At 42.0% G+C, this 23,570-nt stretch overlaps 1 protein-coding gene across 3 annotated transcripts in view; it reads left to right on the top strand.

The window, feature by feature from the left end:
- LOC124777329 (BRCA2-interacting transcriptional repressor EMSY) overlaps positions 1-23,570 on the top strand; it is a 298,543-nt gene that overhangs the window by 221,118 nt on the left and 53,855 nt on the right. The window lies entirely within an intron of this gene.

The following is a 23,570-nucleotide window of genomic DNA, read 5'->3' as shown; positions in this document are numbered from 1 at the left end:
TGGCAGCAGGAACATGAGCAAAAGTTTCTAGAACTCATTGTTTGGGCTTTTTACATTTATGTTTTACCCTCATGTGCATGGAATAGCTCTCCTGATTGCCTTGGATTGTTTGCAACATATGTTGATTTAAGTTTGTATCTGGTAGCTGTAATATGGCAATCTGTGACAATGGTGTGCTTTTATCATTAGTTTTTTTGTAAATAGCCATGAACCTCATCTTTTTATATTATTGATGGAATAATTTCATATTCCATAATTATAATACATCCCTTAATTTAAAAACAATAAAATTAGTTGCTATTTGCAGTCCTTTGTTTTATACTTAAGTCACTATTTTCGATGTGTACAGTTTTATAGAAACGACAGTTGTAAGTTAAGTGTAGTTTCTTCTTCAAATTCCACTACTATGTTGTGATGCCTTTCTGTCATATGCATTGGTAATTGTAGTATTTCACACTGTCACAGTATTCCTGAAACACTTTATAAAATGAAGTATGCCTGTTCTTGGTATTGTGAGGTAGTGTAGCCCTATCACAGGAGTGGGCAATAGTTTTGGCTCGGGGGCCACTTTGTGGAAGCAGTGGTGAGTGGAGGACCACAACTTTTAAAATGATATCATTTTTGCATTTCAAAAAAGTTATAAATTGTTTCATAAAAATTCTGGCTGTCTTGGTGCGCCATGCAAAAACCATTAGCAGGCCACATGTGGCCTGTGGGCCGCTATTTGCCTACACCTCTTCCATTTTATTGCAGTGTTGTATGACTGATCATAGAAACTGTAACAATTTTGTGTAGTATCCTTGATAAGTGGATTATTACTTGACTGAATTAAAATAATTGTGTGGATTTTATACTCATATGTTTCAAAGAAATGCAATGTACAAATTAATTTTATATTATTATAAAAGTGTTAAGAATATGTCAGAGACTTTTTTATACAGCAGAGAAATAGTTGTTTCATTTGATAAGTTCCTGAAGTTTGTCCTCAGCAGTAGTAGTAAAATGTTTTGCACGATGGGTAATTATTAGCATTGCAGATGTGTTCCTCACTAAATAGCAGAACTATATGTGAATATATAAGGAGTTGTCAATGCCTCTGTAAATGAATCATAAGTATAACAACTTAATCCATGCAAATCCTAGTTCACCATACATGCAGAAATGTTACTCAGTTAATGGAAGTCAGTGTGCCAAAGAGTCCCAAGTACACTGAATTTATTTGGGCATTTGCAACTTGATTCTGTTAGTGCTACCTTTTTACTCTTCTTTGCTAACTGTGAGGTAGTGTATATATAACAGAAATGACAGGAATTTTGGGTCATGAGGCTGTTACAATACATGGAGGCAAAAAAGATCTTCAAGGTTTTACAATCTCCATCATACACAACCATATTCTTTACCATCATCAAGCAACCAATTGCTAGTCTGATGCCTCAACGAAAATTTCCAGAGCAGGTGCTAGCACATCTACACTCCTGCAGCAACCAGTAACCAAGTATTATACTTCAATGCAAACTCCCAGTGCAGATGCTAGCACATCCACCCGTGCTTGTAGCTGCATCTGTCAAGACACTATTGTTCTACATACTAGCATTTCAATGACTGGCATAGAGTTTGAAGGAAAACCAGGTGACTTCTGCTCTAAAATGAACGCTGATCACAAGATACCTATGTCTACTTCTTCACCACTCTCCCTAAGGAAAGGGAAACTGTTGAGCTGGAAGACCATACCTAAAAATCGTGATGTTGTACCTCCTAACAATAATGCTTCAGTAACATCTGATGGGAGGGACCGTCTAATGGATATAGACATATGTTTGGATAATCCACCAAGCCCATCTACCCCTCCTCCTAACATTTTGAACTCCTCTCCTAAGCACAGCATTTAGTGAGCATTAAACTCGGTAATTAAAATGGCTCTCATTCTTCAGTGAAATGTGAACATTTACAGGACACATTTAGAGGAATTAAAGCTGCTTGTATAAGAAAAGCCTACATGCTTAAGCCTTCAGGAGACATAGTTCAAAGCCACAGATAATTCTTTATTGCCACGATTTAATGTTCAAGGGAAGGATAACCTAATTGATGAATAAGCAAATAGTGGTTTAGCTGTGTACATCAGTGAAACACACTACTATTTGCCCATCACCCTCCCCACTGTTTTACAAGTGGCTGTAGGAGCAGTAAATGTGCCACATCGCCTTATAATATACATCCCACTGCAGGAACCTCTTTACAGCACAGCACTTACTGATCTCATGCAACAACTGCCCCATCCATTCCTGTTACTCAGTGACATCGATGCCTGCCATGTTCTCTGCGGCTCTTCTATCATCTGCACCAGGGATTAGATAATTGAGAGGCGACTGGTGTCAGAGAATATCTGATTGCACCCATACCCCACTTTACAGCTTGCACCCATACCCCACTTTACGGCATAGATACAAACCACAAACATTGGTCGTAAAGCAGAATGCAGTATAACAAATTAATAATGTCATTAGAGCAGTTCCAACTTTTTGATAAAATAATATAGTCTTTTGTTCATAAAGAAAAATGCTTTGTTAGTAAATGAAGGTACAAAACAATATAATGATAAACATAAATCCAAAAAATAAAAATGTAAATTAAAAATTGTGTTGTATTTATACATATAATAAAAAGGGTTTAGAAACTGTTTTAATCTAATGACAAAGATTAACTTAAGGAATCAATAAGCTATTATATTCTGCCATCGCCACTTTCTGCTTTTTTGGGTTGGCCCAGTTTAAAATATTGGTGCAGAATTGTCTACTTCGCTTTGCTTTCTGTCTCTTTCAACAGTATTTTGTAATAGACAATGGATGAGTTTACTCCTTTAAACACTTTAGCACTGAATTCTTCATTGGGACCATTCTGAGGTAGGCTGTTCATTCCCTGCTCAATATAAGGAAGCACATTTGACAAGTTCTTATCAGTTATCTGTTGGCACACAGCAGGCTTTGTCTCTGGCTCGTCATCATGTGCTCGTTCTGTTTTGAACTGGATCAGTTCCTCATTTGAAAGAGGTTATCTGCCGGCACCTAGAAGGTCAGTCATATCATCTTCTTCCAAATCTTCAGAACGAAGATGGCCTCCTAAGTTTAATATGTCTTGTGGAGTATCTGAAGGAGAATCGCCTTTAGGTTCATTAATTTTAATGCATTCTAGCCAGATTCTTTCCAAGATTGGTGCACATCGGGACACTCCACTCATTGAGACATCGAATGCTCCTTAACCACAATAAATATGCATATTATTTACAATCTTGTTGACAACTAGCTGTATCCATCCATAGTTTGTTGTGGTTCAGTCTGCTTAAATGGAAAAGAAAGAAAAGATAAAGTACACATTTGTAATATGTGTAGGAATTAGATATATGTCCTAATCTCATTCCCTCCCATTCTGTACTAGTAGTCTAATCATAAACCAATAAACCATAAATAAAACTTACCTGTTTCCTAAAACCGTTTCAGTAATGTATATGTTGAAAATTGAATAGCTTATATGTGTCTAAACATTTATTACCATAATGTGTAAAAATTTGAACTAAATCAAAAGATGCTTTTGAGATGTTTAGTAACAATGTTTCCCCCTTTATGTTTATGTAAAGAAAGTTCTGATTAAGAATTACAAATTACTTAGGTATAAAGGAGACGACTCATGGAAAGGCAGGACCGCTGTGTCACTGATAGGTGCACAAACAAAAGATGCAGAGTGCTTTGCTAGCTTTCAGAATGAACTTCCTTTCTTAAGCTTGTAGGACACACACACACACACACACACACACACACACACACACACACACACACACACGTGTCTCCCTACATTGTGCTCAGTTGACTGCCAGTCTATACCGGCCCACAGTGAGTGTATTGTGGTGAGCTGGGAGTGTAGAGTGGAGTGAGATGAGGGATGGAGAGAGGCTGGAGGCAGGGAGAGGGTTGCAGAGAAGTGTCTAGCTGCATGTGGGAGATTGGGGAGCTGTTGGTGGGCTAGCTAGGGGTCCAAGTAGAGGGGTCAAGTGCCAGATGGCTGGGCACGTGATTTCACAGACTAGGGCGTGAGATAGCAGCGCACAACTATCTGACACGAATTGGTACAGGGTACTGGGGCAGGGGATGGTCTCTCACACACACACACACACACACACACACACACACACACACACACACACACACACTATTGGGTGATGGGGTGGGTGGACAGTGAGTACCTTAGGTTAAGGAAGCATAGGATGTACTCCTAAGGCTAGCTCCCATCTGCACAGCTCAAAAGAGCTGGTTGTAGTGGGAGGCTCTAGATGGTACAAGTTATGAAGCAGCCATTGAAATCTCGCATATTGTGCTACTGTGTGGTCCACGTTGTTTTTGGACGTTCTTCCTATTTGACAGCTGGTTGGTTGTCATCCCAATGTAAAATGCTGTGCAGTGGTTGCAACAGAATCTGGTATATAACACGGCTGCTTTCAAAGGTGGCCCGGCCTCTAATGGGGTTCGATAAGCCTGTGATGGGACTGAAACAGGTGGTGCAGGATGAGTGGATTGGGCAAGTCTTGCATCTGGATCTTCCACCGTAATGTTATCCCTGTGCCAGGGGAGTGGGAGTGGCATAGGGGTGCACTAAGATGTTGTGGAGGTTGGGTAGGTGGTGGAACACCACTTTTGGGAGGGGATGGAAGTATCTTGGGTAGGATGTCCCTCATTCCAGGGCATAATGATAGGATGTGGTTCAGTCACTCCAGTCCCAGATTGTATTGGGTGACAAGGGGGGTGTTTCTTTGTGATCGGTTCTTGCAATGGATGTGAGGATCAGGAGTTTGTGGGGATATGGCATGGGAGATGTGTTTGTGAATCAGGTCTGTAGGGTATTGCATGTATGTGAAGGTCTTTATGAGAACTACAGCATACTGTACGAGGAAGTTCGTATCACTGCAGATGTGTCCAACTCGTGTGGCCAGGGAGTATGGGAGGGAATTTTTGCTTTGGAAGGGGTGGAGCTGCAAAGTGCAGGTACTGTTGATGAGTGGTGGGTCTCATGTGGACTGAGGTATGGATGAAGCCATCTGAGAGGAAGAGATCGATATCTAGGAAGGTGGAATGACAGGTGGAGGAGGACCAGGTGAAGTGGATGAGAGGGAAGGTGTTGAAGTTGTGGAGGAATTAGGAAAAGTGTCCTGGCCTTGGGTCCAGACTATAAAGACATCAGCAATAAACCTGAAGCAGACCAGAGGTTTGGGGTTTTGGGAAGCTAGGAATGTTTTCTCTAGGTGGCCCATGAAGATGTTGGCATAGGACAGTACCATAAGGGTGCTCATGGCTGTACTCCAAACTTGTTTGTATACCTTCCCTTCGAAGCTGAAGTAGTTATGAGTTAGGATGTAATTGGTTAGGTGTACGAGGAATGAAGTGGTGGGTTTGGAATCTGCAGGGTGGTGGGAGAGGTACTGTTCAATTGTGGAAAGACCATGGGTGTAAGGCATGTTGGTCTATGAGAAGGCTGCATCTACAGTGACAAGTAGGGATTCAGGGCATAAGGGTGTAGGGATGGTGGAGAGCTAGTGTAGGACGTGGTTGGTATGTTTAATGTGGGAGTCTAGGTTTTGGACAATTGGCTGCAGATGTTGATCAACAAGGACTCAGATTCTTTCAGTCGGGGCGCTGTAACCAGCCATAATGGGGCACCCAGGATTGTCAGGTTTGTGGGTTTTAGGAAGCATGTAGAAAGTGGGTGTGGGCTGTTGTTGGGGTGAGTAGGAAGATGGATTCAGGGGAGCGGTTCTATGAAGGGCCTTAGGATTTGAGCAGGGATTGGGGGTTGTGTTGAACTTCTGGGATGGGGTCGCTTTGGCAGACTTTGTAGGTGAGGTGTTGGATAACTGGCAGAGGCCCTCTACCAGGTAGTCACTCCGGTTCATCTTCATCACATCAGTGGTGGAACCTTTTGTCTGACAAGAAGATGATCAGCTCAGGATCTGCTTTTAGGCTGTTTAGGGCAGTCCTTTCACCTTCTGAAAGGTGGTTGTTCTTAGGGAGGGACCTGGGGAAGGATGGTGAGACCATGTTGGAAATTAGTAATTCCTGGAAGGTGACCAGGGGATGGTTAGGCCAGAGTGTGGGAGGGTCCTGGTTGGACAGTAGTACAAATTTTTATATTAGATACATATGTTTATGTATTGCATGTGTTAGAAAATATGCATATATTAAACAATTAGGTATCTAAAAAGGTGCCAGTAGTAGAATTCAATATTGTGTCAAAATTTCAAATCAGCCTGTCCAGAGCTTTTGGAGATTAGTAATTTTGTACAAATCAACATTTACATTTACATTTCCACTTTACTACATACACTATGTGATCAAAAGTATCTGGATACCTAGCTGAAAATGACTGACAAGTTCGTGGCTCCCCGCATCGGTAATGCTGAAATTCAATAGTGTTGGCCACCCTTAGCCTTGGTGACAGCTTCCACTTTTGCAGGCATATGTTCAATCAGGTGCTGGAAGGTTTCTTGGAGTGCTGCACTGAGGAGAGGTATCGATGTCAGTGAGTGAGGCCTGGCATGAAGTCAACATTCCAAAACATCCCAAAGGTGTTCTGTAGGATTCAGGTCATGACTCCGTGCAGGCCAGTCCATTACAGGGATGTTGTTGTCGTGTAACCACTCCGCCACAGGCTGTGCATTATGAAAAGGTCCTCGATCGTGTTGAAAGATGCAGTCGCCATCCCCGAATTGCTCTTCAACAGTGGGACACATCAATGTTGGGCTGTACTGTGATAGCGCCACACAAAACAACAAGGGGTGCAAGCCCCCTCCATGAAGAAACACTACCATACCATAACACCAGTGCCACAGAATTTTACTGTTGGCACTACACACGCTGGCAAATGATGTTCACCGGGCATTTGCCGTACCCACACCCTGCCAATTGACTGCCACATTGTGAACCATGATTTGTCACTCCACGCAACATTTTTCCACTGTTCAGTCGTCCAATGTTTATGCTCCTTACACCAAGCGGGGCATCATTTGGCATTTACCGGCATGATGTGTGGCTTATGAGCAGCCGCTCGACCATGAAATCCAAGTTTTCCCATCTCCTGCCTAACTGTCATAATACTTGCAGTTGATCCTGATGCAGTTTGGAATCCTGTGTGATAGTCTGGATAGATGTCTGCCTATTACACATTACGACCCTTTTCAGCTGTCGGCAGTCTCTGTCAGTCAACAGACGAGGTCGGCCTGTACACTTTTGTGCTGTACATGTCCCTTCACGTTTCCACTTCACTGTCACATTGGAAACAGTGGACCTAGGGAAGTTTAGGTGCGTGGAAATCTTGTGTACAGACATATGACACAAGTGACACCCAATCACCTGACCCTGTTCAAAGTCCATGAGTTCTGCGGAGAACCCCATTCTGCTCTCTCACGATGTCTAATGATTACTGAGTTCGCTGATATGGAGTAACTGGCAGTAGGTGGCAACACAATATGAAAAACATATTTTTTTGGGGGGTTATCCAGATACTTTTGATCACATAGTGTATTTGTTACTTATATACCAGATGTAACAACAAAAAGTCAATTACTGACAAAATTATTTAATTGGATAGATAAAAAATCTACTCACCAAGTGGCAGGAGAACACATACATAAAAGACAGTTGTAACTGGCAAGTTTTCGGAGCCAGTGGCTCCTTCTTCAGGCAGAAGGGCTGAAGGGGAAGGAAGAGGGGTGAAGGAAAAGGACTGGAGAGGTCTAGGAAAATGGGTAGATTTTGGGAAAGCCAACCAGAACTGTGGGCCAAGGGAGACTTATCATATGAGATGATAATCAGTCTTTCCCCCTCGTCCCATATGGTAAGTCTCCCCTGACCTGCGGTTGTAAGTGACTTCCCAAAATCTAACCTTTTTCCTAGTCCTCTACAGTTCTTTTCCGTCACCCTTCTTTCTTCCGCTTCAACACTTCTGCCCGAAGAAGGAGCGACTGGCCCTTAAAACTTGCCAGTTACAACAGTCTTTTATGTGTGTCCTGCCACCACTTGGTGAGTAGATTTTTTATCTATCTAATTAAATAATTATATACCAGATGGCGTTCCAGTAGTTATGTAAAAGCAATGTCGGGCCAAAATTTCAAAGTAATCCATGAACAACTTTTGGAGGTTTGAGATTTTGAAGAAATGTATATCTGCATTTGTACTGTAGTAGAAACTCTAAATGTTCCTAATCATAAATCACCAAAATATTTTGACTGGATGCTTTGGAATTTTCACACAATGTTGCATTGAAATACATGAGTGTTTTTTGTATATGTTGCGGGTTGGCAGGAGAACCAACACCGGGTACTAGAGGAAGCCGAAAGGCACACGTTTTAACTCACACAGGCTGGCATGAGGTCTGGAACAGGACAAGAAATTTAGACTTTATAAAAACGGACGTAGCAGGTGGAATACTTAACTTGAATCCATTAATGATGAGCTTCGCTCTTGACTGTACATGACTCAGTATCAATAGTAACTGGTACTGGCACCTTGCTAGGTCGTAGCAAATGACGTAGCTGAGGGCTTTGCTAACTATCGTCTCGGCAACTGAGAGCGTATTTTGTCAGTGAACCATCGCTAGCAAAGTCGGTTGTACAACTGGGGCGAGTGCTAGGAAGTCTCTCTAGACCTGCCGTGTGGCGGCGCTCGAGCTGCAATCACTGATAGTGGCGACACGCGGGTCCGACGTATACTAATGGGCCGCAGCCGATTTAAAGGCTACCACCTAGCAAGTGTGGTGTCTGGCGGTGACACCACATTCCTCCCCCGCAAATCGGCGTACGGTTGTGGCATAAGGCTTCCGCCCGCCGTGGGGAGGACCCCATGTTGACGTATGCGACGAGGTGGGGAGCCTAACAACAGGCGAGGCTGTGCCACCCGCACCCTGCCATTCGGACTGCGGGGAGCTAGGAAACGCCTGAAAACCTGCTCCAGGGTGCACGCCAACATGCAGTGTATGCGCCCGTAGAGAGACAGGAGGGGCCGAAGGGTCGACCTCCATCGGGCCGGGGCACCCGACGGGCGAAGACGACATATGGTCTGGAGCGGGCAAGAGTTCCATGTCGGAGGTCAACTGGTCAGGGAAGCGATCGGCAGCACGTGACCCAGGGAGGCGCCCGGCGGTTGCAGCGCCGCATCCACTGCGGGCGTCGCCGGCGGGAGAACAGGCGGCGGCGGCGCGTCGCCATTGGGCAAAATGGAAGGCAGCGTCGGTAACACCTGGGGCTGAGGCGAGCCAGTAGATGGGTCCCCAGGGCGCTGACTGGACGGCACCGTCACTGAAAGCAGATGGGGAGCGGCAGAATCCGTGCGATGACAGAGGCGCAGCTGATTGAGATGCCATCGCACCTCACCAGAGGCCCCCAAAACCCGATACATAGCGTGGCCAAGGCAGCGAAGAATGCGCCCTTCGAGCCAACGCCGTGAACCTCGATAGTTGCGGTAGTAGACAACGTCGCCTGGGGCAAACGTAGGTGTCTGCCACTGCACAGGAATCTGATGCGGCGGATGTAGCAAAGACATCAAGGTTCGATGATGGCGACCATGGAGCAACTCAGCCGGCGAGCGACCATCTCGGGGCTGAGAGCGACATGAGGACAAAAAGAGCAATAACGCGTCCTCCCGAGAATGCGACTCTTTCAACTTCAACATCTGTGACTTGAAAGTCCTGACCAATCGTTCAGCGGCACCGTTTGACTGTGGCGAAAATGGCGCAGACGTCAGATGTTGAATACCATTGGCCTTGCAGAATGACTGAAATTCTGCGGACACGAATTGTGGGCCATTGTCGGAAATGATAGTCTGTGGAAGACCTTCAATGCAAAAGATAGCGGATAACGCTTGGATGGTGGCAGATGACATTGTGGAAGACATCTGGACAACAAAAGGAAAATTACTGAATGAATCGACCACAACCAACCATCGAGCATTCCAGAATGGACCAGCAAAATCAATGTGTAAGCGTTGCCAAGGGGAAGTGGCTTTTGGCCATGCAAAGAATTTCCGCGGCGGTGCTGATTGTTGTTCGGCACACACCATGCAAGAAGAGCACATATTCGTAAACCCGGCATCGATTCCGAACCAAGTACAGTGCTGACGAGCAAGTTGTTTCATTCTCACTAGACCCCAATGTCCTTGGTGGAGAAGCTGTAAGACAGAGGATTGTAACGAACGTGGGACCATGACCCTGGACTGATCATTATCAGAACGCAACAGCAAAACACCACGTCGTACAAAAAGTCTCTCCTTGTGAGCAAAAAATCGGCGAACCGACGGATCCCCGATCTGTGACTTTGACAAGGGCCATTGCGTAGCAACAAAACGCAGAACGATAGCAAGGACAGGGTCGGCAGCTGTGGCTGTAGCTACACGACGAAAATCAATCGGAAATGATTCGACCACGTCATCGGTTTCCGAATCAATGAACATGCAAGCAAGTTCGGAGGAATCGAATGCTCTATCCTCAGCAACAGGCAAACGGGACAATGCATCGGCGTTTTCGTGCTTAGCAGTGGACCGATACAAGATATCGTAGTGGTACTGCAAGAGGAAAATAGACCAGCGAATGAATTTCTGTGCTGTACGTGGAGGTACTGGCTTGGTTGGATGAAAAAGCGATGTCAAAGGTTTGTGGTCTGTGATGATGGTAAAGTGACGACCATACAAGAAATCATGAAACTTTGTGACACCAAATGCGAGAGCCAATGCTTCTTTCTCGATCTGTGAATAATTTCTTTGTGCAGACGAGAGCAATTTGGATGCAAAGGCAATAGGGCGATCCTGCGAACCATCTTTGTGCGCAAGCACAGCACCGATGCCAAAATCCGATGCATCCACCATCAACAAAAGGGGCTTCCGGGGATCGAATGGCGTAAGGCAAGTATTGGAAAGCAACGCTGATTTCAACTGGCGAAAGGCGCGGTCGCATTCCGTCGTCCAGACGAACGGAACACCTTTACGGCGAAAGCGATGAAGCGGAGCTGCAATGGAAGAGGTCTGTGGAACATATTTGTTATAGTAATTTATTTTGCCCAGCACACTCTGTAGCTGCTTCAAATTCTGCGGCGAAGGCAAGTCTTGTATGGCACGGAGGTGCTCTGGACTGGGATCTTTGCCTTGGGCATTGAGTACATGTCCCAGATAGGGTAAGTCACAAGCAAAAAACACACATTTGTCCTTCCGCAAGCAAGGACCATTTTGTCGCAAGACCTGAAATAATGTTCTGAGATTGGCTAAATGTTGTTCTTCCGTCTGTCCGGAGATCACAATATCGTCCAGATAGTTTGCTGCAGTAGGGACCGATGCACAAACAGTTTGTAGATATTGCTGAAACAATGCAGGAGTGGATGCACACCCGAATGGCAGTTGTTTGAATCGATACAAACCAAGATGCGTGTTAACCACCAAAACGCGCTGGGATTCTTCGTCCATCGGTATTTGCAAGTACGCATCTGCTAGGTCCAACTTCGAAAAATATTTACCCGGGCACAGTTTGTGAAAAAGATCTTCCGGGCGGGGTAAAGGAAAAGTTGCAGTCACTAGTTGTGGATTCACTGTTGCCTTGAAGTCCACAGAAAGTCTCACTTTTCCGGAAGGTTTTGGTAAAAGTACTAAGGGTGATGCCCAGAGAGAAGCCTGCACACGTTCAATTACACCTTGTGATTCCAAATCGTGTAATGTTTTGCGACCTCATCACGCAATGCGTGGGGAACATTGCGCGCTCTGAAAAATTTCGGTTGCGCGTTTACTTTTAGTTCCAAATGTGCTTTATAGTTCTTAGCGCAACCAAGGCCCGGTGCAAAAATATCTGCAAATTCTTCACACAGACGAGAAACACTGTCAGAAGGCACAGTCTGGTTCACTGATAGGACCTGTTTTACTATAGACAAGTTAAACAACTGAAATAAATCGAAACCAAACAAGTTCACTGCAGAGGAAGAACGAAGGACGTAAAATGACACAAGTTTTGTTTGTCCCTTGTATGTTGCAAGAAGGCTGCACTGTCCTAACACAGGGATCTTGTGACCCGAATAGGTAGTTAACTTAACAGTTGCGGCACACAACGGAGGTGTGACCAGCAGTTTGTAAGTGCCTTGATTGATCAGTGAAACTGCAGCCCTGGTATCGAGCTGGAATGGTATCACTTTGCCGTTAATGTCCAAGTCCACAAAAAGTTTATTGTCCTGCTGACGACAAGAGTGACTGTCTCGTGCAGCGTGAACTGACACTGGTACAAAATCACATGCGACGTGACGGGAGTGCCGGCGACATCGACGCACACTATTTGTGGGACGAACACAGTCACTGTTAGAGGGAGTGGCACTGGGCGGAGTGGCATCAACTATATGAATTTCAGTGGGCGAAGTGTCGCGAACCTGAGTATCCTTGGTTCAATTCCGATTCCGGTGCGAAGCAAAGGGCCTGGAATGATTTTGAGCTTCCGATCGGAGCTTTTTCTAGCAAACACTTTGAACATGTCCTTTTTTATTACAGTAAAAGCAAATAGCTTGGCGTGACAGGCAATTCTCACGCGAATGTCTAGTAGCACACCGTGGGCATGATTTTAGCACTGTATTTGCTTGCCGGCGCGGTACACGTGGCTGAGAGCCAGGTGGCAGCAGCGCAGCTGGGCGCGAGGACTGTTTACTGCTCCATGCAGCTCGCCCGGCGGGTGGCGAAGTTTCAAATGATTCCTGAGCAAAGTCAAGTGTGTCCTGCTGATCCAATATGTCAATCACTTGTTGAAGGGAGGGATTGACTAGTTTCAAAATCTGTTCCCTTATACGAACATCAGAAACGTTCTGTGCAATTGCATCACGCACCATAGTATCTGAATAAGGGAGTCCACATTGCCACTCAAAAGCACAATCCCTAGTAAGGCCTTGCAAGGTTGCAACCCACTCCCGATTAGTCTGACCTGCCGTACGTTTTGTACGAAAGAAGGTATACCGTTTGGCAACTACATTGACTGATTCTTTGAAATATGCATCTAATGCAGATAAAATTTCGTCGTAGGACAGAGTTGCTACGTCGCGTCGGGGAAATAATTTGACTATCACACGATACGTGTGCACCCCGACGGAGGACAATAAAAAAGGCTGCCGCTCGTTACCTTGAATTCTGTAGGCGGCAAGATGGAATCCAAAGTGGCGTGACCACTCCGTCCAGCTTTCCAGTGCAGCATCAAAAGGACGAAAAGTTGGTGCAACTGCGTGTTGTGGCTGCGTTAGCGGTGGCGCGGCAGCTGCCGCATCGTTTTGCATTGCACGTTGACCCTGGACGAGCTGTCCAAGGGCATCCAGTAAGGCCTGCGTCTGCTGATTCTGTAAGCGATAAAATTCGGACAGTACATCTGGAGATGGTGGCGAAGCCATTACACAAGTAAATCAGGGCAGTATAGTTACGAACGCTGTGTTGCCTCGTCGCCAATGTTGTGGGTTCGCAGGAGAGCCAACACCGGGTACTAGAGGAAGCTGAAAGGCACACGTTTTAGCTCACGCAGGCTGGCGTGAGGTCTGGAACAGGACAAGGAATTTAGACTTTAGAAAAACAGACGTAGCAGGTGGAATACTTAACTTTAATCCATTCATGATGAGCGTCGCTCTTGACTGTACATGACTCAGTATCAGTAGTAACTGGTACTGGCGCCTTGCTAGGTCGTAGCAAATGACGTAGCTGAAGGCTATGCTAACTATCGTCTCAGCAACTGAGAGCGTATTTTGTCAGTGAACCATCACTAGCAAAGTCGGCTGTACAATTGGGGCGAGTGCTAGGAAGTCTCTCTAGACCTGCCGTGTGGCGGCGCTCGGTCTGCAATCACTGATAGTGGTGACACGCGGGTCCGACGTATAGTAACGGACCGCAGCCGATTTAAAGGCTACCACCTAGCAAGTGTGGTGTCTGGCGGTGACACCACAGTATACCTATTTTGTAATGTACTAGGCGTGTTTTTTAAGTGAGGTCCAATTGAACGTAAGTACACAACAAAAGGTTATTTCAAAAAAGTAAATTTATTTTCAGAAAGTACATACTTCACTCTATTTTTCAAAATAGTTGCCAAGTTTGTTGAAGCACTTGTCATACCTCTCAGCCAATTTTAAAATACCCTCTTCATAAAAACTTGCCGCCTGCTCCAACAACGAAGAGTTCACTGCCATTTTCGAGTCATCATCATCATTGTAATGGTTGCCACTGAGGTGTTGTTTGAGCTAGAGAAACAGATGGTAATCACTCAGCGCAAGACCAGGACTGTAGGGTGGGTGGTCTAAAACTTCCCAGCCAAAACTGTCTAATAAATCGCGGGTCTGACCTGCAGTGTAAGATCTTGTGTCGTCATGGAGAAGGAAAATTCCCTTTGTCATCATGCCACCTCTTTTATTGTGATTCGCTCTGCATAGCTTTCTCAGGGTTTGGCAGTATGCTTCGGCATTAATAGTGGTTCCTCGTTGCATGAGTTCAACCAACGAAACACCATGCCTATCTCAAAACACCAACACCATGATTTTGCGCTGGGACAGAGTCTGTTTGGCCTTCACCTTTACAGGCTAGTGTGTGTCTCCATTCTATGCTCTGTTGCTTCAATTTGGGCATGATATGTGAAACCCATATTTCATCTCCAGTTATGATCTGACTCAAAAAACCGTCGCCTTCTTCGTGATAATGAGTCAAGAACTTCATCGCACACTCAAATCTTTGGTTTTTGTGGTCCTATGTTAGGAGTTTCAGGATCCAATGGGAGCACAGTTTCCTAAACTAAAGATGTTCAGAAACAATGACTGACCTCAACGCATCAGGAAATTCATTTGAGAGACCTGTTATTGTGAAGTGCCTGTTCTCATGAATCCTGGCTTCAACTGAAGCCATCAAATCATCTGTGATCAAAGAAGGGCGACCGGAGCAGTCCTCATCATGGACGTTATCACAGCCATCTTTGAATTCTTGTACTCACTTATGCACTTTTGGTTTCACTCATAACTATCACCGTACACTTCGCAAATCTGTCAATGAATTTCTGCAGCAGACAGGTTCCTTGCTGACAGAAACCCTGAGCGAACCTCACACACAGTGGGCGAGTTGATAGTCTTAAACATTTTCAAAACACAGAACATAACCACAATTTTACCAAAAATATATATATCTCTCTCTCTCTCTCTCTCTCTCTCTCTCTCTCTCTGTGTGTGTGTGTGTGTGTGTGTGTGTGTGTGTGTGTGTGTGTGTGTGTGTGTGTGTGTGAAAGAAGTAGGTATCTAAAAACACTCCTGTATTAGAATTCAACATTGTGTCAAAATTGCAAAGCAATCAGTCAAGAACTTCCGAAGATACAAGATTTTGAACAAATGAACATTGACATTTCTATTTATATAGATGTGCTTCCAGTTCAACCCAAAAATCTTTGGAACAGAAAAAAACCAGACTGCATGAGTGAAGAAATCATACATTGTTTGTGTGCTACGAACCAAAACCCAAGCATTCAGTTTCCACCAAATGTGTATCGTGAGGCATCGATTTCAATTGAGAGCATATGATTGGTGATTGCTTACAAAACATTGATGCAGTTGGAAATGGATGCACAGAATCAATCTGCAAACAATCTCTTCAAACGTTTTTGCAGTGAGAACTGTTGTGACTTGGCAAGACAGCCAAGCCACTATGAGATAGCCGAAAGGCACGCGTTTAAGCTCACGCAGGCTGGCGTGAGGTCTGGAACAGTTAAAGGAGTTGAGTCTAGTAAAAAAAGTACATAGCTTCTGGAATACTTAACTTTAATCCATAATTGGTGAACATCGGTCTGATGGTACATGCATCACAAGATAAATAGCAAATGATAATGGCGCCTTGCTAGGTCGTAGCAAATGACGTAGCTGAAGGCTATGCTAACTAGCATCTCGGCAAATGAGAGCGTAATTTGTCAGTGAACCATCGCTAGCAAAGTCGGCTGTACAACTGGGGCGGCACTCAGTCTGCAATCACTGATAGTGGCGACACGCGGGTCCGACGTATACTAACGGACCACGACCGATTTAAAGGCTACCACCTAGCAAGTGTGGTGTCTGGCGGTGACACCACAAGACACACACTTTGCTGTCAACGAATTGGGTATGTTTGTTCAAACTAATCTTCAGAACTGGTTCCAAAAAATACATAGTATGGGACATAACTGTGCATGCAATTACAAGGCACAGTGGCGTATTGTACTCCATAGATGCACATGGAGGCACAGGCAAATCTTGTTTCATTTCACTTATTTTTGCAAGGGTACACTCATGAAAAATGTTCTGCTGGCAGTTGCATTATCTGGAATTGCAGGAATTATTTTGACCAGTGGTCAAATGGTGCCTTTAGTGCTTGAATTGCTATTGAATATGCAAATCACGGAGATACCAAGATGCAATTTCTGAAAAATTCAGCAGTATGTAAAATACCCCAATCATATCAACTTATTATATAGAATGAGTGTACTATGGCACACAAAAAGCATTGGCAGCACTTCACCATACAGTCACAAATTTAAGAGGAAACCAACAGCTCTTTGATGGTGCACATTTATTGTCTGGTAGTATACCAGTTATACCGTATTCAGCAGCCACTGATGAAGTTAATACATGTCTCAAATCATCAGTTTTATGATGACAAGTACAGAAATTGACTTTGAAATCCAATATGTGTGTATAACTACAACATGAGACCTACACTAAAATTCACGCAGAATGTTTGTTGGATATTGGGAATGGGAAAATGACAGTCAATGAATCCACACAGTGTATCACACTGCCAACAAACTACTTATAAATCACAGCGACCACAGGTGCATTTATTCACAAAGTTTTCCCAAATATCACATAAAATTACAAAAAATCATGTGTTTATTAGCAGCCAAAACTGGCAGCATTAGTGCCACCAATTTCAACACACAAACCAAAATACCAGGCAAAGTGACAACATATCAGTCCATCGATAACGCAGAATTAAGATGATATCTCAATTTTTTCAGTCCTTGAATTCACTTGATTTGCCAGGTATGCTGCCACACACTTTAACGTTGAAAATTGGCGTGTCTATCATTCTCTGAAAAATAAATTCACTATGACATTACAGTGATATAAGGCTTTTGTGAAAAGATTATGGACAGTGTCACTGGAGCTAGAATTTTAAATGGAACACAGTAGACGATGTCCTCTTACCATATATCCCAATGATTCCAAAAGATATGCCATTCAAATGAAACATTTTTGTTTCTGGTGCAACTCTCATTTGCGGTAACAAACAAAGCACAGGTGCAACTACCTCAAGCATGTGGGCTAAATTTAGCAAATCTATGCGGCTCACATGGACAGTGGTCTGTGCATCGGAAAACCGATTCATACATCTACCCTATACCCACTAGATGAAAAAGAAAAGTATTGTGTATCCAAAATCACTTGAGGAAATGCAATTTAAACACAAAGACTTTGTTTCTTTGAGTGGCTCTGTAATGCATACTAGGTACTTGATAATCCTTTATAATGGGAGACACTCTGCAATCATGTGATCTACATATTTATGTAAATGATCTCAACTTTGGTTTGTCATTTTCTCAGTGCTCACACTTAAATTTTGAGCCTGTCATGTTAAGCAATAAATTGAAGAACAAAATAGAACATAACTTTTTGAGAAATTATGGAAGTCCTTCTTAAACTGGGAAGAGAAATACTGCCACACATTCTGTCAAAACTGTATGCTGTGTGAGTTGTTACTTCTCAGACTTTATTACATTGCCCACTATGTTGGTTTTATCATGCAATTGTTCAATTTTTAACTGCTATATAATCTGAAATAAAAAATACGTGAGTTACATTTCCAAACTAGAAATAAATGTGGACCAGAAAAGGAAATAAAATCCATTATTGAATAGGATAAGAAGTTTCTGTGGTGTCAACTGACATGTTGTTCTGGGCAAATTTACAGACTCTCCCCATTTCCTAAACCTCACCAGTTCTTTTCCTTCATTATTCTTCCTTCATTCTTCTTCCTTCACCTTCAATCCTTCTGCCAGAAGAAGGAGTTACTGCCTCCAATAGCTTGCACTTTACTTAACCTTTGTATATGTTTCCTTTTGATGCCGCTTGGTGAGTAGATTTTTTTGTCTATCGAATTACATTATATTTTCAGAACTTGATTATTTACATCAATACAATATTTTTGAGGAGTGTCCTGTATGGTGCTAAATATGGACATTGAGGACGAAGCATAGAACAAGGCTTGGAGGCTTTTGATGTATCAACATAGCAGATAATGGAAACAATAAATTGGATGGATAAGGCAAAAAATGAGGTGGTACTTAGAACAGGAGACACAGTTATGGAATGTAATAAAAATAAGGAAAACAGAGTGGGACACATTTGAAAATGGAGAATTTATATAAAAATAATCTTAGAAAAGTATGTGGAAGGGGAAAGGAGATAAGGGAGAAAGAGATTTCAGATCCTGGATGATGTACTGGGCTGCAGCATATACAATAGCATTAAGAAGGAAATGGCAGACTGCCAGAAATGGAGATGCAAAAGGACCTACTGACATAGCAGAACACTTACAATGATCCAAACAATAAAATAAAAAAAATACATTAGAACCAGACACAAGGAGTTTTAACTTAGTGTGGAAAGTATTCATATAAATGGGTAATCATTGATTCAGAAAATATTAAATTCCTTGTAACTAATATAATGACATTTTAAGAATGAACTAAGGAATTTTGTATTAATCATTTCCTTTTATTCCTCCGAAAAATATCTTTTGCAGGTATTCGTAAAACTATTGTATTAAGTCATAAGTAGCATTGGTACTATAGTATTATAATATTTTAGAAATTTAAGTCATTTTACTGTATAGCACTGATGTAAAATGTATTTCTTTGATTTTTTCCCACATCCTACAACTTCTCACCAAGGCATAAGTGTAGTTAATATAACCAAAAATATCTACAAGATATATGAATTTGTTATGTGGTTCATTCAAATATAAACTAGAATATCAAAACACAGCTTTATTGTTAATACATACCAATACAAATGGTATGCTTTAGTTTTCTCCATAGTTTCCATAAACAGAAATAGATTGTCTCCATCAGATAGGAAGTTTTCTGATCCACTCATGTAAGAAATAAATTGAATGCCCTGTAGACAATTATTCATGTATTATTTGATCACAGCATCATCTTCAAAACATTTCCCTTCTAACGCCTGTCTCAGTGGACCAAACATGGTAGTTGCATGGTGACAAATCTGTATTGTAAGTTGGGGTTTCTAGAGGTTGCCAATGTAACTTAGAGAGCTTTTCATGAGTTAAAGGCACTCTATGTCACTGTGTGTTGTTATGCAGGAACAGGACACCTTGAACTGATTTCTGGCATCTTTGTCATGACAACCAGTGTTGCCATCGTCCGGAGCTTGCAGTAGTAGGTCATGTTCGCTGTCCTTCACCCGTACTTCAGTCTTCCAGCAGTACACCTTTTGAGTCACAGAACACTGTTGCCAAAACTTTCCAAACTGGCAGTCGAGTGTTGGCCTTGATTAACACTCCTCCAACTTTCCTCCTCTCCATACTTGTCCTCTTGTTCTCTGGGGTGTGGTGATGGGCCCGTATTTCATTGCCGGTCATGATACCGTCCAGTAAAATATCTCTTTTTCTTCAATTTGTTTTAGAAGTCATTGACATATGTCATCCTACACGTTCACGTGTGCTTCATTGAGAATGCATGGAACCCACTGTGCCAGTGTTTTTCCATGTCCAAGTTTGGCTAACAAAATGATATGAACACTTCCAGCACTTATCCCCGCCTGTGATGCAATCTTGGCACCAACTTGTGCATAGCTTGAATATTCTCTTCATTGATGCAAGTTACCACGTGCCTTTTACAGCTTTGTTTTTCCACATTATCAATCATGACCATTTTGAAGCTTATGGGTTTACTTGAAATTTGGGTATTATGGAGACTAGCTTCAAAAAATTGTGCTTGGAGGCCTTTCCAAATGTCACCTGCTTTCACATCTGCATTGGCAAGAAAATAAGACCGTGTTGCCCAACAGACATTGGTACTTCCTGCGTACTCATAGCAGATACCAAAATGCTAGATATGGGTGTGTCAGTTGACTGTCCCCTTTCCTTTATCCTTCAAATGATTTGCCATTGGCTGCACTGCTCACATCACTATGTGAGTCAAACAAACAAAGTTCTGGTTCAAATTTCAATGTCCCTCATATGTTATGACTTGAAAGAAATTGATCCTGTAATATGCAATGCATGCTTTTTTTGTGAGCCAGAAAGTTAGGTAACCGAAATCCTAACCAAGCCTCTTTAACTTTCTATTGGTTAATCCTTCTACTCCATTGAAGAGTATCTTCACAGAAACTTCCAAATTTGATGTTTTACCTTGTATTACAATTAGAATTAACTCTGTAATACATTAGTCTTTCATGATAAGTCATTTCGTTGCATTGCACTTACACTAAATAAAATGTACATATTCAACTTTTTTCCACACCCCAGACACACCTCCCTCTGGGATCCATGAAATACAACTAACTGAATGTGACAGATATACTTGGATTGACGTAAACGAATATACTATTTCATAAATATCAAGTATGAGCATAAAAACAAAATAAGGTCCCATTACCTAGGCCTTAACTAATATTGTGATGAACACTTGTGGTATCCTGTTCCACATTAATGAAACAGTGAATTCACAAGTTAGAAGTTTTGACTCTGTACTGGTCAATGGAAAAAATTGTACTTCATCAGGACACTGGTAATATTATTAACAATATGAGGTGAAATAAGTGCGATAACTATCTGCTGGCACGTGGAAAAACTCCCAGTGAGGGGTGAAAGACATAGGCTGTCCTTAGATCCAAATGAATATTGGAAATTTGATACCAGAGTGATAAAAATAGTGGTTTTTTCCCATGATGGTCAAATGCAAATGGAACATTCTGCAGTATTAACCTTAGACTATAAAGGCTGAATACAGAAATATGAACAATGACTCAAATAAAATATCTGGAGAGAGTGTAGCAGAAGAGCGATTGGAAGAGAGACAAAAAAGAGACATTTAATTATTTCTGAAATGTATGTTCCCACTGCCGTAGATTTACTGTGTGATTATGCGTCATTCCTACTTATGTTGTCTGCGTTTGATTGTTTTCCTAAATACTCCTTCTTCATGAATTCTGCGAAAGACCGCACGGTTGGTGGCTACATTCATCAGTTTTATCAGTAATAAACCTCTCCCCCACCATGCCTCAAATGCCTAAAGGGATTTTATTTCATATTTGCCTGTCAGTAAATATGCCAAGGCAAATGGAACATGGTATTTGAAATGCATATTAAATTCATTGATTCACACATTGTGTTCCATCAGTGCTGCTTTGAAGGAGAGGCTTCAGTGAGGAAGAACAACCAAATTATACATCAACTGGTTGAAGGAGCAGCTGCAACTACTTGTGTAAATTATACTAACAGTGAATGGTAATGTAACTGTGGAAAATTATATTGAATACTTGAGGCTAAGTTTTGCCTTAATGTCAGAATTAAACAATAGAAAATCCATGTAGGAATACCAGTAATTTAGGAAAAGACAGATTGCTACTTACCATAAAGAAGACATGTTAAGTTGCAGACAGGCACAATTAAAAGGCACTTAAATAAAACTTTTGGCCACAGCCTTTGTCAGTAAGAGAGAGAGAGAGATGCACACCATTCATACACAGAAGCAAGCAAACCTCATGCACTCATGACTACCAACTCCAGCAGCTTGGGCCCAAGATCCCAGAGTTAGCAGTCATGAGTGCAAGTGCATGAGGTGTGCCTGCTTGTGTGTATGAATGGTGTGCATCTCGCTCTTACTGATGAAGGCTGTGGTCTAAAGATTTGTGTAAGTGTTTCTTAATTGTGCCTGTGTGAAACTTAACTTTTATTCTTTACTGTAAGTAGCATTCTGTATTTTGCTTTAATGTTATGCAGAACACTCTTCTCAGTCTGTTTCTGTTGTAAGTTAAAACATGTTTGATACTAATATGAGTGTTAACCAGGATTTACATCCCTGAGTCCAGATATTCCGATAAGTTATAGGAGAATGGGTAATAATGTCCTCTTTTAATATAGTTTTGAATATTTGAGGATTTCCAATTTCCTGCCTAATATCTACTGCAAACCTATTAAAGACTAGTGCACCAGAATATAACAGTCCATTCTGATAGATACTAATAAAATGTGTGACTAGAACTACCAACCTGGATGTCTGTCAAAGAATTTATGAAGAAAGAACATTAAGGAAAGTAACAAAATGAAATCAGCAACAGTGGATAAATCACATAGTATGTCACAACCAATTACTTGTAAATATTCTACTAAGAAAGTAGAGAAGAAACCTCAAGGAAGTCCCCAGTTGGCATTTTTAAGGTCAAGTCCAAATTTCTTTCTTGTATCTAGCTTAAGTGATTACCCATAATCAAGAAAAGTTCTACATTGCAAAATCTGCTGTAAATTCCTTGACTCAGTCATCAAATAAGTAAGAAGTAGCCATTGTGTATGGTGTCAGTGTTATGGTATTAGTGGTGTCCCTACTCTCTTTCCCTAATACATGGCAGAGGTCTTACATTTGTGACAGTAAATGAATAATCCCATGACTGACAGAGAAGTAAAATTGTATCAGGTCACATTCAGTGTCATTTCAATTGAGGTTTAATGCTGACTCAATTTTACCAATAGGATGAAGAAAAAATACAGAACTCAGACAGACATTGCAGAATGATCGTAGTCCTAAGGTCATCTGCAATTGTAAGCAGTTATGCAGTGGTAAGTGTTGAGAGACAAAATGAACAGTGTGCATAATTGTTTGTCTATGTAATCAAGCATACTTATCCAAATATGTACAAACATAAGAGCAGTGTGTGCTAGATATAACTAGGTGAGTGCATTTGTTGAGGCATTGCCCTCAGATTCAGGAGGATGAAGACTTGTGCTGTGTGTTAAGCCGACAAATCCCATCCATCGTAAAAAAACCTTGGCTGAATAACTTACTAATACTAATTTCTCTCTGTTTTGTTCCTGATGTGCAAATAGTATCAGCCATTGGCACAATAGCATTCTTCCAATAATTTAATATTTATTGATGACGTTGGCATACTAACCAAAGGCATCAAAGCCAACCATAGCAAGTACACCAAATCAAAAGCCCAAAATGTGTGTAAATGATTTGCTGAAAACATTCTCACAGTTTATTTTTAAAAACAAATTATATTCTGTAAATCACCTGAAGTGTAATCCATTTAAAACAGAACACAGAAAATTGGATACAAAGTATTGCTACCGTACTTCTCTGCTAATATTGTTATGAAATATATAACTAACGTATTTCTACAACCCACTCTTGAAAAATCACATTATTATACAATGGTTGCTGTAATGCTCATGAAATACAGCTTAACTGAATTCATTGAATTAAAAAATGACTGTGATGTAGAATAGGATATGAAT

The sequence above is a fragment of the Schistocerca piceifrons genome, chromosome 2 (assembly GCF_021461385.2).
Source record: "Schistocerca piceifrons isolate TAMUIC-IGC-003096 chromosome 2, iqSchPice1.1, whole genome shotgun sequence".
Taxonomy (NCBI): domain Eukaryota; kingdom Metazoa; phylum Arthropoda; class Insecta; order Orthoptera; family Acrididae; genus Schistocerca; species Schistocerca piceifrons.
This window is presented reverse-complemented; position numbering and strand designations above follow the sequence as displayed.